Source organism: Rattus norvegicus, chromosome 12 (assembly GCF_021556685.1).
Source record: "Rattus norvegicus strain SHRSP/BbbUtx chromosome 12, alternate assembly SHRSP_T2T, whole genome shotgun sequence".
Taxonomy (NCBI): Eukaryota; Metazoa; Chordata; class Mammalia; order Rodentia; family Muridae; genus Rattus; species Rattus norvegicus.
In genome coordinates this window covers 4350053-4365181 of record NC_141545.1, presented here as the reverse complement: position 1 = coordinate 4365181, position 15129 = coordinate 4350053, and the positions used below count along the sequence as shown (strand labels likewise).

Here is a 15129-nt window from a genome sequence, read left to right as displayed (position 1 = left end):
CACGATCACACGCACACACGCACACACGCACACACGCACACAGGCACTGTAGACACCCACTCAAGGACACACTGGCTTCTACAATGTTTGGTTTCTGAGTTTGTGTCATACAGAACCTAAGAGAAATATGTAATGAACTCTGGAAGTGACAGCAGAAACAACCTATGAGAAGGCGTCCTTGCAATAATAATAACTGTAAAAAAGGGCAGGTTAATCAGGTCAGAGTTATCGTAACCAATCTGATGTAGGCCTCCTTCACACGGCATCTAGGCCTTAACAATTCCCTTAGGCCATCACATTATTTTACCTAGACCTTTAACAGCCAGCAGCTTTGCCCTCTGAGCCACCAGTCTACAGAGGAATTCATAGAGAAACCCTGTCTGAAAAACTAGGGAAGGGAGACAAAAAGATTAACAGATGTCTCTCTCTCTCTCTCTCTCTCTCTCTCTCTCTCTCTCTCTCTCTCCCCCTTGTGTGTTCAAATGAGGAGGCAATGACAGATAAATGTTTGCCCCTCCTCTGTAAGCCAGGTCACCCCATTACTGCCTTTCCTTTTTCTTAGTTTGTTTGGTTTATCTGTTTCTTTATTTTCCTCTTCATTCCTTTAGTTGAGTAAGGGGTATTTGCACAAAAGCCCTGGAAATCAGTACCTGGATCAGGTCTGCAGCCTGTTCACAGAGTTCTACCCACCTCCACCTCTCAAGTGATGCAATTAAAGACCTGCAGCACCACACCTGGCTTCTTTTCACATGTACATTTACGTTAGTTCCAATGTTCATTCAGTTCGGAGAGAGGGGGGAGGGAAGGAGGGAAGAGAGACAGAGAGTAACAGAGAAACAGTTGACAGAGAGGGAGAATTGTAGGTTATTGTTCCATCTCTTCAATCACTGTCTATTGGTCACCATCGTGACAACCATGCCCCACAACCCTACCTTCGGTAAGATCAAGTATAATGGCGGCAACCATGTAATTCCTGCTTAGTCACACTGAACACTCGGGTCATCACTACCTGTGGAGAATTGTAAGGGGGCTTCTCTGATCTAGAGAGTAGTACCCTTGAATGAAATGAGAGGATCACAACAAGCATTATTTGTATTGAAATATAAGACGTGGAAAGAACTATATGTGTGGATTTACAGACAGATAGACAGACATACAGGACAGGACAGGACAGGACAGGACAGGACAGGAGAAAAAAACAAGAAAACAAAAACTCAAAATAGAAGTCTGGTTCCAAATAGTCTCTGTCTGCACGGTCCCTCTAGTGTTGGTGGTCCAGCTTATAAAAGCTTACACATGGGTGGGTGCGGGAAATGCTGCTAGGTGTTCAGTTCAGGTCCAAGATTATTGCGGGTAACTAGACAACAAAGAAAGCAGTTAGACTTACTTCTACAGTATTTGGTTTCTGAGTGTGTTATCACACAGAAGAACCTAACAGAATATGTAATGAATTCTGGCAGTAACAGCAGAAACAACCAATGAGAAAGTGTCCTTATAATATTAACAACTGCAAGAAAATGCCAGACTAGCCAGGTAGCAGTTCCCTAGCCATTAACTCATCTGACATAGGCCTTCTTCACATTGCATCTAGATAGGTCTTCCTATCTTCCTCTCCAGTGCTGAGATCAAAGTGAGATCAAAGTCATGAATCACCATGGGTGCCTTCCTTTTCATTTTTTTCTTTCATCCTAGGAAGTGTGTGTGTGTGTGTGTGTGTGTGTGTGTGTGTGTATAGAGAGAGAGAGAGAGGGAGGAGAGGGAGAGAGAGAGAGAGAGAGAGAGAGAGAGAGCTTTAGAGAGAAAGAGAGCTTTAAAATCAGCACTCAAGCCTTTTTTCTTCCTATCCCTATCCCAATCCCCCCAAACCAGCGGTAAAACCACCAGCACCAGAGCAGTTGAAGATGAAATCTCTAGTCTGAAAAACTAGAGGAGGTAGATAAACAGCTCTCTCTCTCTCTCTCTCTCTCTCTCTCTCTCTCTCTCTCTCTCTCTCTCTCTCTCTCTCTCTTCATAATTTGTTAAAGTGTTCCCTTGGTGCTGTGTGGATTCTGCAAGTTTCACATCGTACTAGCTCCAAAGAGGAGTCAACAGTCTCTTGGCGTGCAGGCAGTTGTTGCCTGCTTTAAATATTTTTTTGGTGTGTTTGTTTGGTTGGTTCAAATCACAGGGCCTGCCTTCGTTCAACAAATCCAAACACAGTTCTCCAAGGGAAAAATGGAGTCACGTCCGAAGTCACTGGCATTTAAGTCATCTGCCATTGACAGTCATAGGAGATGTGAATATCATGCTTTCTCCAATGGAGATTCACCTGGGTATGCATCAACCACATATAAGGGCAGGCCTTGGGTAGAATAGGGTGGTGGATAGGGAGGAAGGATCTGGAACGAGCTTTGCTATGGGAAGCTATGATCAGAATGTTGCACAGAAAACAAAATTTGTACTTAAAAAAAAAAAGGCTCCCGATATCTATCCAAAAATGAAAGGAAATAAAAACCGACAGCAGAACTTTACTAACTGCAAATTCTCCATCTCCCTGTATCCAACCACTCCACTCCCAGATAGGTAGATGATAGTTTGCACTTCTGTCCCAGTTGGGCTGTCGAGGTTAAGGAAAGGGGAACCACCTCTGTGGTTATGTGATCCACCCACGAAATAAAATAAAAGGAGTGGGTAGACATGCCTGGCATTATAAGATGCTCAATTTCTGTGCAAGCTTCATTTTGCTTCATTCTTTTAAAGGTTTATTTATTTATTTTCATTTATATGAGCACACTAAAGCCCTTTTCATATACACACGGCAGTAGAGTACATGGGATATCCCTTTGCAGAAGGTTGTGAGCCACTATATGATTTCTGTGGAATGGAACTCGGGACCTCTGGAAGAGCAGAGCAGTGAGTGCTCTTAACCTCGGAGCCATCTCTCCAGCCCTTCACAAGCTTTATTTAACTAAACATTAAACATGAATCAGAAATGCCAAATCCTGTAAATATGGTCCAGATTCAGCCTTACTTAGAAATCCAGAGTTGGCAGGGCGAGGCTGGGTGTTGAGAGTGAGCACACCTGAGGGTGTGCTATCAACTCCATTACCCTTTCCAAACAGCTGGGTGTGAGTCTAACTAAGGTTTTCTTCAGTCATTTGCCATGAGCCAGAGCACTGAAAGGACATAGAGGGATCAGACATTCACACTGAAATCATCACTCACTGATTTGAGGTAGAAAACTTGCCCCCCCTAAAGAGGCACCACCTGACTCAGCAATGAAGCAAAGCATGCTAGGGCAGCAGCAGTATTTCCCCGATAGACCTTCAGGGACATGCATATTCTCCAGCCCCACCCCACCCCACCCCCTCTCAGCTAGCTCCAGTCCACCCATCCTGCTTCCCCCACATACAGGGAGGAGGACTTGTGTGTGTGTGGGGGGGGGATGGAAATATCTCGAGTGAGAGTTCAGGTCTCCCAAACAAATAAATAACTAGAAACTTCATTTATTTACTTAATTTCATCGAGCATACCGTGGAAGACGGAAAATGAACAGGGAAACTAGGTCAACTGGTAGAGCTCCTTGCATTTTGTTTCAAAAAGGAAGAGCCAAAGAAACAACACTCCCTGGTTTTCGTGAAAGGAACAGAATGGGAAAAGTTGAAACATCGGCTGGCCACTTAATACTTTGGCTTTTAATAGAAGGGCCAACAAATCTACCTCCTATTTGGTAAAAAAGAGAATAAAAAACCACAAAAACGTTCTGTCAGCCAACTTCCCTTTAAACCTCTGTTAAACAGGAAGACGGTTTTTTTTAAACATCATTTTAAATATTTAAATATGTGTGTGTGTGTGTGTGTGAGTGTGTGTGTCTGTCTGTCTGTCTGTCTGTCTGTCAGTGTCTTCTGTATGGAGAGCATGTGCTGTAACACTTGGGATGGGGTGTTCCGGGGCCCACGGGTGATGCCACACTGCCTCCCCAGTCAACTTCCCCGCAGGGCCTTCCCAGCGGCCCCGTAGCTGTTTTCTGCGCACCGCCAGGGTGGAAGTGCGCCCGGCGGAGGCCAGTAACTGACGGGGGTGGGGGGTGAGTGGGTTGGGTGCCGCACCCACCAACCCCAACCCCGGCCCAACCCGCGCGCCCCCACCACACACCAAGCCCTCCGCCTGAACGTGCGCCGACCCCCTTGTTAGGAGGAGCAGGGACGGTGACAGCGGGACGCGTGGAGGGGGGAGAAAAAACGCGCAGGTGGAGGGGTCGGTAGGAACGGGGAGCTTGAAAGATCCGCTGGGATCACCTGCACGGCCGAACACGTGCTGCCGGGTTGAATCCTCCCAGTGGACTGCGCTGACCCCACCCGTTTACCTCTTAATGGTTTCACACCCTCTTTAACTCTCTCTTCAAAGTTCTTTTCAACTTTTCCTTACTGTACTTGTTGGCTATCGGTCTCCTGCTGGTATTTAGCCTTAGATGGAGTTTACCACCCGCTTTGGGCTGCATTCCCAAGCAACCTGACTCCGGGAATACCTGGGCCCGGCGCGCTGGGGGGCTGCTACCGGCCTCACACCCTCCACGGGCTGGGCCTGGATCAGAAGGACTTGGGCCCCCCACGAGCGGCGCCGGGGAGTGGGTCTTCCGTACGCCACATTTCCGGAGCCACGGCACGCGGAGGGTATTCGGCGCTAGGCTCTTTCACTCGGCGTTACTGAGGGAATCCTGGTTAGTTTCTTTTCCTCCGCTGACTAATATGCTTAAATTCAGCGGGTCGCCACGTCTGATCTGAGGTCTCGGTAGAGAGGGGAAGGAGGAAAAGAAGGAACGGGTGGCCGCGGGCGGACGGATGGAGAGGAGAGCGAGAGGGCTTGGGGCCTGCCACCTCTCTACCCCGGCCAGCTCCCACATCCCGGGGACAAGTCACATCAGCGCACGGATGCTGCGGCATCCCGCCGGCTGGCACCCGAGCGGTCTGCCCCCCGGCAGAGGGAGGGGGGGAGGAGAGGTACCTGAGACCCGCCCGGGCGGGTGCGATATGCCCCTCTACCCCCATCCGACCCTCCCAGGTCGCTCTCTCTGTGAGCACTGGCGGGTGCATGGAGGCGATGGATGCACTGAGCCAGTGGGCGGGGCCCGCCTCCCACCAGACCAGAGGCACTGTGACCGACCCTTGGGACAGGGCCCGTCTCGCGCCCAGGCACCCGACCAGCCCACGCCAACACGTCCCCACTGTGGGGGAGAGCGGGCGAGAATGGGAGCGGGAGCGGCTGAGCGAGCAGGAAGGAGCCACGAGGAGGGTGGCCGGCAAGCGGCGCTGGTGGACAGGGAGGACAAGGCGATCCCAGACCCACCGGGCGTGGAGGACCGCCGTACGCCGCCCACATCTGAACTTAGGGAGACTGAGGGCCGAGGGGAGAGGCCCTGCGAGCAGAGTCCCAGCCGCGCAACGCGCCCCCCCTCCCCGAGACAGTGAAACCGCAGGGGGGTGGCAATAGATCCTCAAGCAACTCCCAGAAAGGTGTAGCCCCAGGAGGAACTCAGGGCCGCAAGTGCGTTCGAAGTGTCCATGATCAATGTGTCCTGCAATTCACATTAATTCTCGCAGCTAGCTGCATTCTTCATCGACACACGAGCCAAGTGATCCACCACTAAGAGTCGTATCGGTATCTGGGGTGTGAGCGAACTCGTATGGGTGCTAAAGATGGCACCAGCTCACCCGTCCGCCCCTGCTGCATGGGAAGAGAGGGGCCATGGCGAGGCGGCTCCACCTCAGGCCAGCCAGCGGGAAACTAAAGGATACATGTGAAATGAAAAAAAAAAAAAAAAAAAAAAAAAAAAGACAGGGTCGGCAACGGAAAGGCAGGACACATGGGACATGGGACGCTGCCAACCCAGCACCTGGCGGCGGCCGGCCAATGGGTGGACAAGTAGGGCGCTCGGGCTGGGACCCCAAGGGCGCCCAGAGGGGGCTCGCGACACGGACCCCGGACCGCCGCCTCTGGAAGCGCTGGCAGCCGGAGGGGGCCCGCTGAGTCTGAGGGAGCACCAGGTGCGGGGAGGAACCGGGAAGCCCTCCCACGGACGACCTACGGACTGTAGGGCGACACCCCCCCCCCCCGGGTTTTAAACCTCCACGCTGGAACAGGTCAGGTAGGTACCGGACAAGAGCGGGGCGGCCACGCGAGGCCCAGAAGGCGGGGTGGATGCGTGAGCCCACCCGCGGCACAGGCACCCCCCGCACGGGACAGAGCCACCCCAGCACCGTCAGAGCGCGAGAGCTGTGGCGGAGGGGCAGCAGGTGGCATGAGGACAGCGAGCACGTCCCGGCCTCCGACCGGGAAGAGATCATGTACCGCCCCCGGTGCACACGAGATGAGATTACGGAGCCGGTCCAGAGAGAGGCAGAATGACCTCAGTCCTCCGAGGGCCGTGGCTGGCGGGCGGGCAAGGGAGAAGCAGGCGGCTACAGCGGAGGCAGCAGTGGCGGAGGCGGAGGCAGAGGCAGGCGCACAGAGGCGAGGACAGAAGCAGAGGAGGGAGGGAGAGAGAGAGAACAGAGGAGGTCCCTGGACAGACCAGACCCGACCCCCCACCACACCGCTCTGTAACGTCCCCCGCCTTTCCCGAAACACTCACTTGGCCGACCGGCCGCAGCGCGCGCCAAGAAGGCCACTGGGACCCGGGGACACGCCTCCTGGTGAGAGGAGGGACTCACACAGGCCCAAGAAAGGACCGGACACCCCCTCGGCCTTCTCCGTTAATGATCCTTCCGCCGGTTCACGGAAACCTTGTTACGACTTTTACTTCCTCTAGATAGTCAAGTTCGACCGTCTTCTCAGCGCTCCGCCATGGCCTTGGGCCTACCCTGGCGGGGCCGATCCAAGGCCTCACTAAACCATCCAATCTGTAGTAGCTAATGGGTGGTGTGTAGAAAGGGAAGGGACTTAACCAACGCAAGCTTATGACCCGCACTTACTGGGAATTCCTGGTTCATGGGGAATAATTGCAATCCCTGATCTCCATCACGAATGAGGTTCAATGGGTTACCCGTGTCTGCCTGTGTAAGGTAGGCACACGCTGAGACAGTCAGTGTGGTGTGCATGCAGCCCTGGACATCTCAGTGCATCACAGACCTGTTATTGCTCAATCTCGGGGGGCTGAACGCCACTTGTCCCTCTAAGAAGTTGGGGGACGCCGACCGCTCGGGGGTCGCGTAACTAGTTAGCTAACCAGCATCTCATTCCTTATTGGAATTAACCCGACATATCGCTCCACCAACTAAGAACGGCCATGCACCACCACCCATGGAATCCAGAAAGAGCTATCAATCTGTCAATCCTGTCTGTGTCCGGGCTGGGTGAGGTTTCCCCTCTTGAGTCAAATTAAGCTGCAGGCTCCACTCCTGGTGGTGCCTTTCCCTCAATTCCGTTAAGTTTCAGCTTTGCAACCATACTCCCCTGGAACCCTAAGACTTTGGTTTCCCGGAAGCTGCTTGACTATCATGGGAATAATGCCGCCATATTGCCAGCCTGCTTCTGTTTAGTTATGCACCCCCATTTGTTATTCTTTCTCTATTTCTCTTTCTTTTTCTTTCATTGGGGGAGGGGATTTTTTTAATTCACATTTTAAATATTATCCCCTTTCCTGATTTGCCCTCTAGAAACCACCTATTATTTCCCCTCATGCCTCCTGTTCTATGAGGGCAGTTCCTCACTCACCCACTCACACCTTCCAACCTGCCCATTCTGACAGGTCCCTACACTGGGGCATCAAGCCTTGACAGGACCAAGGGCATTTGCTTCCATTGGTGTCTGAAAAGGATATCCTCTGCTTCATATGCAGATGGAGCCATAGGCTCATCCTTGTGTATTCTTGGGATGGTTGTTTAGTCCATGGAAGATCGAGGGCAGGGGTTTGGTTGGTTGATATTGTTCTTCTTATGGGGTGACAAACCCCTTCAACTACTTCAGTTCTTTCTCTAACTTCTCTTTTTGGAACCTTGTTCTCAGTTCAATGCTTGACTGCGAGCATTCTCTCTCCCTTCTTCCCTCCCTCTCTTCTTCCCTCCCTCCCCACACTGCTCTATGTTTCTATGTTTGTGTGTTTGTGTGTCTCTGTGTATTTGTGTGTCTGTCTCTCTGTCTGTGTGCCCGTCTGTATGTCTTTCTAAGTGAATGTCACTTTTCTTTTCTTAGATAAAGTGATGAGATAAGAGTCTTACCCAAGCTATGCAAATACGTCCTTTAGGTTGAGGCCAGAGTATTTTTTCCCTCTGTTCTACTATTTATAGACCTAATACTAGGAGCTTCTAGCCTACATGTAATCCAACCTTCCAAGCTGCCTGATTCAATGTGGTTTCTCTTGGCATCTTCATGAGTTGTTCTACTTGTACTCACATTAACTTGGACAATGTGTTACAATCTTCTGGATCCTTCTAATTCTCCAGCTTTTTCTGTTTTCCCCAGTGAATAGTTTGTTCTCTCAGAACCTGAATCTGTAAAATCATGTCCAGAAAGCTTCCGTAAACACATGCCACACACAACTTCTCTTTCTTGCTCTACTTCTCTCTGTCTTTCTATTATCTATTTTTGTCTCTCTTTCTCTACTCTTGTGTATTCTCTTATTCCTAAGCTGTTCTCATGTGACTTGGGCATATTTTATCTGTGATACATTCTGTCACTTTTTTCTTTGAATTACTACTTCACATGGCCCTCAATTATATAACACTTTCAAACATGGCTACTTCCTTATATGAACTAACATTACAATGTACAATCATTTTGCTAATATTTGTCTACCTAGTTCTTACCTGGACCTATTGGTTGTAAAGAATTAACCTTTCAGGATGCCTATATTTATGGCAGAAACTTTCTGACCTTTCATATATGATGTCCTGTGTCTCAAAGATGGGGGTATTAGAATAAAATTATTCTACACATTTTCTAGAACGTTGAAAGATTCAACTTAAGTCTTGTTTTATGATCCCATTAGCAGCCATCAGTCCAAAACACAAAATCACTAAAACAAATCCTAGTTGCATCAGGTAGGGTGGGAAGATATCCCAGTGATTAAGCAGGCGGGAAATGTTAGAGAGACATGGGAAGAAGATTGTTTATTGGTCTATATTTATGCCTTGCTCAGCCTGTGTTTTTATAAAAGCTAGAACAATAAACCAAGCAGTGGGACAACCTACAGGGAGCTGGGCCCTCCAACAAAATTATTGATCAAGAAAGTGCCCAGAGGCTTTTTCATAGGACAATCTTATGAAGAATTTTTTTCTTAGTTAAGATTTCTTCTTCTGGGGTTGGGGATTTAGCTCAGTGGTAGAGCGCTTGCCCCAAGGCCCTGGGTTCTGAAAAAAAAGAAAAAAGAAAAAGAAAAAAAAAAGATTTCTTCTTCCTCTTCCAAGTTATCTCTAGTATTATATCATATTGATAAAAAACCTTCCTATATAGTTTGTAGGTGAGAGTTTGTGGGCGTATATCTCTAAGCTTGTGTATTGAAGTGATATTAAAAATTTTACAAAATAATGGCTAATAATAACCTGTGTGTGTGTGTTTCTTTAATTCCGCAGGCTTTCGCCCGATTCTTGGTACCGTCTCGGTGCAGGCATGGGGCACCGACAGTGTATGTCAGTGAAATTATGTATGTATATGTGTTTCTGCATGCCCACAGATATTATATGTATCATAATAAGGTATTTAAAGAGGACAATGACTTAATCTAAAGAAATGCTTTAGATTATAGCACACACCAGCAAGAAAACATTCATTTTTTGGCATGGGGTAGCAATTGGGCTTGCAACGATAAATTATGAAATATACTAGGAAGAGTGAAATAGCTCAGTAGGTAAAGATATTTGTTACCAAGGCTGTTAACCTTGGTTTGGTCCTTGGGACATACACAATGGAAGGAGGAAATGGATGCCATAAATTGTACTCCGTCATCCACATGTGTGCAATCACATGCAGAAACAAGCAAATACTCAACTAAAAGAATCAGAAAATTAGAATTCTATAAATATAGGACTTAAAATATATGCATAAATTAAAGTAAGGAAATAGATTGACATGAGATATGGTAAGAATTCTGTAAAGCTGATACATACCCAGACTTAGAGAAAGTATCTCTATACATATGTGTGTTCCGTTTCTCCCATTTCTGGAGCAAGAAAAAAAATTACATACATGGAATTCCTGCCTAGTATTACAGAGCAACAGAACATAATATTGAGAATTAAAAAAAGAATACATATAGTTCATATGAAGGCAACTTGGTCTTGCAGAGATAAGCTAAACAACTCCTGGATACTATAAGCGCAGACTCATCAACATGTAGTACTCAGATTGGTGAATCAAAAAACTTAAATATGGGGCATGTAGATTCCAGAAACTTTTCCACAGTGGAATTGTGTAACCAGGGTGACCAGACAATAGCACTTGCATTTGTATCACTTAGATTTATAGTGACCTTTCCTTGCATGGTGGAGGAATAGGCATCTACACTGAAATGTACTATATGTAACTAGAGAAATAAAACAAAATGTTCTCCTTTATACCCAAATCAGGAATATTATTAGGAGATTCCAGGTTTCTTAGTCACATCGTGAAATAGAATCAAGTGACCTTGTTCCAATATAATATTCTTCATTCTTTCTGAGATATGAGGTAGAGGATGAAAGAAAATACCCCCAACAACCTGGGTTTAGGGTAATATATTAGGTTAAAATGTCAAGTGTATGAGTCCAAGGGGATCTGACATCCATCAGGAGCCATGGAGTACTTCCACTGGACTCTCCACAGTGGTTGCCTGTGCAGGATTTAGTTGCTGAATCAGCACTCATTTTTCAAATTTATAAGACATCAAAATGTAGACAAGAGGGATCATCCTCATATTCATTTACAAAGCACCCCCACAAGTTTTCTATTGTCTTACTTGGAAAGGATAAATTTAAAAGAGTAAAACAATATTATTATACTCAAGGAAAAAGCTCGGGTCAAAGAAACAAAACAACAATTAAAGGCAAAAGTCTATGTTTTTCAATACAGTGACTATAAGGAAAAGAAGTACACTTTAAGCAGAAATTGTTGTTATCTTCTTCAAATTTATGGAGCATGGATGTTATAAAATGAATGATAAGATAGAAAAACAATGTAGGCTGAGAAGCTAATTGAGAGAGGAGCAGAAATTAAAATCAAAACAGCTCAGAGCATCAAAGAAACCTGTGGTAATACCAAATCTACAGCAACACAATTGTAAGCAATACCCATTATGGAAAAGTAAAAGACAATTCAAAAGGAACATTAATGTATATGATGGACACTTGTGTCAACTTGGATTTAGATTCCTCTAAATCTGGAGGGGTTTGTCTCCTATTGAGAAGGCAAAATGTTGTTCCCCTTCAGAAATTTGAAGAAGACTGAATAATTTTACCCTCTTCGTCCTAGTAAAAAAAAATAAGGCCAGAAAATAATTTAAATTGTAAACGTGTGTGTGGGGTGTGTGTGTGTGTCTTTATTAAATTATGTGTGAGTATTTGCATGCATAGGGTTGCCTGTGGAGGCTAGAAAAGGAAGGGTATTGGGTCCCTGAAACTGAAATTACCAGTGATTATGAGTCATCTAGTTCTTTGAATCTAACATGGGTCTTCTTCAAAAGTAGTACATGTTCTTAACTTCTCCGTCATCTCTCCAGTCTCCTGTAAAAATAAGTTTAAAAAAAATGATTTCTTTTGCCTAAAGACAAGGAGGCTGAATGAATATAATGATTCTGAGGTTATTTTTAAAGATGAAATTCATTATATTAGACAATGGGCATAATATATCTAAAACTTAGAAAAGATAAAGTGCAAACAATAAGGAACAGTGTGCTGTATGAGAGATGTTGCAGGGAAAATATTTGTCATGAAACTTTCTAAAGAGGCTTGAGTCTGCTTATAAGGTCGCAGTAATTTGTGTGTACATGTTTGTGTGGGGGTACATGTGTCTGCAGGTGCATGTCCACAGGTGGGAATAAGGAGGTCAAAGGTCAATACTGGGTATCATTCTCAGTCACTCTCTACTGTACTGATTTTGTGACATGATCTCAAGCTGACCATGGAATTACCAATTTAGCTAGACTGGGGCTCTGTAAAGCAACAGGGTTTCTTTCTTCTCCATTTCACAGGCACCAGGATGATTACCTTGGAGCACAGTCCCATGACTTTTTACATGTTCTCTGGAGACTGCACTCAGATCCTCATGCATGTATCAGAAATAATTTAGCAGAGGTGCTACCTCTTTCTGGCAGTGGCCATGTAGCTGCTGCAAGGAATAACATATGAGTGATTCAGTGACAGGATTCTAATGTGGCAAGTCCATTTAAACCACTTCTCAGTTGACAAGGGAAATTTGGTGGCCTTTATATTTAGTACCAAGTTTGCATGCCCTACAAGCTCTCCTTTCCTTCATTGTACTGCATATAGTCATTATAAAAATTGTATCACTTCATCAGTCATGGACAAGGCCATCTGGGGTCACACAGGCTACGTCACTGTGGATGATTCTACATCTTTCTCAAAACTCTTTCAAGGGATAAAATGTTCTTCACCTCTTTTTGTATCTATCAATCCTCCAGATGTTACCAAAAATCCTGGGAATTTGAGACTTATAATCATATCTTTAGAGAAGTACCCAGTCACACTGAGCAAGTCTGTGTCAGTTGTGGAGAGAGGTATGTCCTGCTTACATAACTATATGTAAGAAGCTATATCTGATCAATGGAGACATGGGAAATGTAGAGATTATGTTGGATTGATAGAGACTTGAAAATGGCTCTTAGAATGATTACATCTCACAAAGATCTATATATTAGAAAGATGTCTAGAAGATCTGCTTTGTAAAATGAACTTGTCTGTCTGCAATTAAAAGGGAATTATGATGGGAGATAATGACTAGAGATAGTTTCCCAACAAATGTTTAATTCGGCCTCTCACCATGCATAACTATGTAACCATGTTTGCTACCAGACTGGTTATGTCTTCCTGTTTACATGGCTGGCCAGACATCTCTTTTGTCTTGCTGAAATTGTGCTTTTTAATGCAAAATAAGTTTAGGTGGTGATTGATCCAAGGAATGGGAGAAGGAGGAGGAGGAACTATCGGGGACTTTGTGTAAAGATAGAGCTTTTGAAATGTGGATATTATGGTTTTTTTTAATAATGTAAGCAATGATATCACTGCTTGGGTAAGCACATTTGTCATTGTATAAATATAGAAGGCTCAAGTTATTTGTGGCCACTTGCCTGAAAATCAAAGGTGGTCAGTGTCTTCACTTTTATTAACTCCCTTTCTCCATTTCAGGACCTAAACATTATAGCTAGAACTGGCATAGGCATCTTCTTGGTTCCTAAATTTTAATTTTTTAAAAATTTTATTAGATATATTTCTTTACTTCCATTTCATACATTATTCCCCTTCCCAATTTCCTGTATATAAGCCCCCATTTCCTCCCCTCCCCCTCCCCCACACAGGTATTCCCCCTAAACATCCACTTTATCCCCCCCCATATTCCCCTGCATTGGTGGTCCAACCTTGGCAAGACCAGGGGCATCCCCTAACCCTGGTGCCCCAACAAGTCTGTTCTCTGCTATATATGCAGTTGGAGCCCTGAATTATTCCATGTATAGTCTTTCGGAACTTTTTTAGGCCCTGGAAGCTCTGTTTGGTTGGCATTGTTGTTTTGATGGGGTTGCATGCTCCTTCAACTCTTTCAATATTTCGTCTAATTCCCTCCAAGGCTCTTGCTCTCAGATCAGTGGTTTGCTGCTAGCATTGACTTCTGTATTGGACATGATCTGGATGTGTCTCTCAGGAGAGATCTATATCTGGTTCCTTTCAAGATGCATTTTATAACTTCATCAATCTTATCTAGTATACATACATATACATATACATATACATATACATATACATATACATATACATATACATATACATATACATACACATACACATACACACACACACACACACACACACACACACACACACACATATATATATATATATATATATACCTTTTAAGAAGGAGTGGGAGCATCCATTGCATCTTGGGTAATTCGAGCTTTTTGGCTAAAATCCACTTATAAATGAGTGCATTCCAAGTGTGCTTTCCTGTGATTGAGTAACCTCACTCAGGATGATATTTTCTAGTTCATTCCATTTGCCTATGAATTTCATGACCTCATTGTTTTTGATAGCTGAGTAGTACTCCACTGTGTAGATGTACCACTTTTTGGTATCCATTCCCCTGTTGAAGGGCATATGGGTTCATTCCAGCTTCTGGCTATTATAAATAAGGCTGATGTGAACAGACTGGAGCATGAGTCTTTGTTGTATGTTGGAGCATCTTTTGGGTATATGCCCAAAAGAGGTATACTGGGTTCTCAGGTAGTGCAATCTCCAACTCCAGACTGATTTCCAAAGTGGTTGCACCAGTTTGCAAACCCACCAACAATGGAAGAGTGTTCCTCTTTCTCCACATCCTCCTCAGCATCTGCTGTCAACTGAGTTTTTTATTTTAGCTTTTCTGAATGGTGTGAGGTAGAATTTCAGGGTTGTTTTGATTTGCATTTCCCTGATGACTAAGGATGTTGAACATTTCTTTAGCTGTTTTTGGCCATTCGATAATCTTCAGCTGAGAATGATTTGTTTAGCTCTGTACCCCATTTTTAATAGGGTTATTTCACTCTCTGGATTCTAACTTCTTGAGTTCTTTGTATGTTTTAGATATTAACCCTGTATCAGATGTAGGATTGGTAAAGATCTTTTCCCAATCTGTTGGTTGCCATTTCACCCTATTGACAGTGTCTTTTGCTTTACAAAAGCTTTGCAGCTTTATGAGGTCCCATTTGTCAATTCTTGATATTAGAGCATGAGCCATTGGCGTTTTGTTCAGGAAATTTTGCCCAATGCCCATGTGTTCGAGACACTTCCCCATTTTTTCTTCTCTTAGTGTGAGTGTATCTGGTTTGATATGGAGGGCCTTGATCCACTTGGACTTAAGCTTTGTACATGGTAATAAGAATGGATCAATTTGCATTCTTCTACATGCTGACCTCCAATTGTACCAGCACCATTTGTTGAAAATGTTATCTTTCTGCCATTGGATGGTTTT

At 45.2% G+C, this 15129-nt stretch overlaps 1 non-coding gene and 1 pseudogene across 1 annotated transcript; both read right to left on the bottom strand.

Moving 5' to 3' along the window:
• Positions 1-5478: 5478 nt before the first annotated feature.
• LOC148001983 (5.8S ribosomal RNA) lies at positions 5479-5631 on the bottom strand. The gene has a single exon (XR_015634981.1). It is a non-coding gene; the product is annotated as a 5.8S ribosomal RNA (ribosomal RNA).
• Positions 5632-6732: 1101 nt separating this feature from the next.
• LOC148001982 (18S ribosomal RNA) lies at positions 6733-7646 on the bottom strand (annotated as a pseudogene; the record flags this gene model as incomplete).
• Between the last annotated feature and the right edge of the window lie 7483 nt (positions 7647-15129).